Genomic DNA, 3,447 nt, shown 5'->3' with positions numbered 1-3,447 from the left:
TTGGGAAAGCAAGATGCTGTAAGCCCAAGGGCCCCAAAAGGGAAAATAGCCCAGTGAAGAAAAGAAATAAAGCAATAAATAAACGATATAAGAAGTAATGAAAAATTCAAATAAAATATTTTAAAAGTATTAACAACATTAAAACAGATATTTGACATATAGATTATAAAAGGACTTATGTAAGCTTGTTCAACATAAACCTATTTGCTACGATTTGACCTTTTGAAGTTCTACAGATACAACTACCCAATTAGGAAGATCATTCCACAACTTGGTCACAGCTGGAATAAAACTTCTAGAGTGCCATGTAGTATTGAGCCTCGTGATGGGGAAGGCCTCACTATAAGAATTACCTGGCTACCTAGTATTACGAACAAAATGGAACTGTCCCAGAAGATCTGAATGTAAAGGATGGTCAGAGTTATGGAAAACCTTATGCAACATGCATAATGAACTGATTGGACGACGGTGCCAAAGATTAATGTCTAGATCAGGAATAAGAAATTTAATAGACCGTAAGTTTCTGCCCAACAAATTAAGATGAGAATCAGCAGCTGAAGACCAGACAAGAGAAAAATACTAAAGACAAGGTAGAATGAAAGAATTAAAACACTTCTTCAGAATTGATTGATCATCAAAAATCTTGAAAGTCTTTCTTAATAAGCCATTTTTAGCGCAATTGAAGAAGACACAGAACTAATGTGTTTCTTAAAAATCAATTTGCTGTCGATAAATACGCCTAAATTTTTCAAAAGTCATACAAAGTTAAAGAAACATTATCAATGCTGAGGTCCACATGTTGAAGGGCCATGGTCCCTGACCTACTTAATCATACTTTGAGTTTTGTTAGGAATCAACTTCATACCCCATAATTTGCACAATGCACTACTCTTAGCTAGATCTCTATTAAGGTATTCAGCAACCCCAAAGAGAGTAGTATCAACTGAATATGCAACATGTCATGTGTATACAGTATAGTAGGAAAAGTAATGGGCCAAGAACAATACCCTTAAAAATTCAATATTGATGCTAAGAAACGACCCACCCACTCCCAACTGTTTGAGTTTGATAACAAGGACATCATGATTAACATAGTCACAGGCAGCACTAAAATCAAGGCCAATCATACGTACTTACTGACCAAAATCAAGGGCTTTATGTACAAAATTGGAGGTTGTAAGAAGGGCATCACATGCTCCATGGCCTTTACAAAAACCAAATTGCAAACTACGGAACAGATGATTACCTTCAGCAAACCTGTTTGGATGTTTTGGAAACAGACGTTCAAAAACTTTAGTTAATATGATGCTTATGGAGGTGTAGACCCAAATGGTATTTTTCCTTTGTTTTTTATAAAGACAGCAGATTTCTTAGCTCCGAAGTTATCTGTTATTTTGCGCAAGTTAGCAAGAAGAGGAGCTTTTAGCACTAGTTGGAGAATTGGTAATGTTACTCCTCTATGTAAATGTGTTTGTGGTAGCTCAAGTCCCACTGATTACCGCCCAATTTCCATAACTCCCATATTATCTAAAGTTTTTGAACGTCTTCTGGCAAAACGTCTTAATAGGTTTGCTGAAGGTAATCATCTACTCCCTAGTTTGCAATTTGGTTTTCGTAAAGGCCTTGGAGCATGTGATGCCCTTCTTACAATCTCCAATGCTGTACAGAAATCCCTTGATTGTGGTCGGGAAGTTCGTATGATTGGCCTTGATTTTAGTGCTGCCTTTGACCGTGTTAATCATGAGGCCCTTGTTTTCAAACTGAAACAGTTGGGAGTGGGTGGGTCGTTTCTTAGCATTATTATTGATTTTTTAAGTAATAGATCTCAAAGAGTTGTTGTTGATGGGCACCATAGTAATTATGGGAATGTGATATCCGGTGTTCCACAGGGTAGTGTTCTTGGCCCATTACTTTTCATACTATATACACATGACATGTGGTTTGGCCTGGAAAACAAGCTTGTTGCATATGCAGATGATGCTACTCTCTTTGCATCAATTCCATCCCCTGAATGTAGATCTAGGGTTGGTGAATCCCTTAATAGAGATTTAGCTAGAATTAGTGCATGGTGCAAATTATGGGGTATGAAGTTGAATCCTAACAAAACTCAAAGTATGATTGTAAGTAGGTCAAGGACGGTGGTTCCTCAACATCCGGATCTCAGTATTGATAATGTTTCTTTAAATATGTATGACTCTTTCAAAATTTTAGGTGTGATTCTCGACAGTAAATTTACTTTTGAGAAACATATAAGGTCTGCGTCTTCTTCAATTTCACAAAAAATAGGCTTATTGAGAAAGTCTTTCAAGATTTTCGGTGATCAGTCTATTCTGAAGAAGTGTTTTAATTCTTTCATTCTACCTTGTTTTGAGTATTGTTCTCCTGTCTGGTCTTCAGCTGCTGATTCTCATCTTAATTTGTTGGACAGAAACTTACAGTCTATTAAATTTCTTATTCCTGATTTAGATATTAATCTCTGGCACCGTCGTTCAATTAGTTCATTATGTATGTTGCATAAGATTTTTCACAACTCTAACCATCCTTTACATTCAGATCTCCCTGGACAATTCTATCCTGTTCGTAATACTAGGCAGGCAGTTAATTCTAATAGCCAGGCCTTCTCCATCACGAGGCTCAATACTACGCAGTACTCTAGAAGTTTTATTCCAGCTGTGACCAAGTTGTGGAATGATCTTCCTACTCGGGTGGTTGAATCAGTAGAACTTCAAAAGTTCAAAGTTGGAGCAAATGCTTTTTTGTTGACCAGGCGGACATAGTCTTTTTATAGTTTATTTATGACATATTTGTTTTTGATGTTGTTGATAGTTTATTATATGACATGTCTGTTTTGACGTTGTTTCTTATTTTAGAATGATTTATTGTTAATTTGTTCTCTTCATTTATTTATTTCCTTATTTCCTTTCCTCACTGGGCTATTTTTCCCTGTTGGAGCCCCTGGGCTTATAGCATCTTGCTTTTCCAACTAGGGTTGTAGCTTGGATAGTAATAATAATAATAATAATTATGGAAATTGGACGGTAATCAGTTGGACTTGAGCTATCACAAACACATTTACATAGTGGAGTACAATTACCTATTCTCTAACAATTGATAAAAGCTCCTCTTCTTACTAACTTGCACAAAATAACAGATAACTCTGGAGCCAAGAAATCTGCAGTCTTTATAAAAAAACAAAGGAGAAATACCATTTGGGTCTACACCTCCATAAGCATCCAAGTATATCAAGGGAGCTTTAATTTCGCGAGATCGAAAAGCTAAACTAATTAGTTTAGCTTCAGGAAAACAGGAATGAAGAAGTTCGAATTTCTCATTACTTTGCTTGGTGTCAAACACATCTGCCAATAGGGTTGCCTTTCCCTATGGTGAGCGATGAAATCACCAACAAAGACAAAAGAAGCCTTTCTATCATCTTCTTGTATCTTAGCA

Source organism: Palaemon carinicauda, chromosome 17 (assembly GCF_036898095.1).
Source record: "Palaemon carinicauda isolate YSFRI2023 chromosome 17, ASM3689809v2, whole genome shotgun sequence".
NCBI lineage: Eukaryota > Metazoa > Arthropoda > Malacostraca > Decapoda > Palaemonidae > Palaemon > Palaemon carinicauda.
This window is presented reverse-complemented; position numbering follows the sequence as displayed.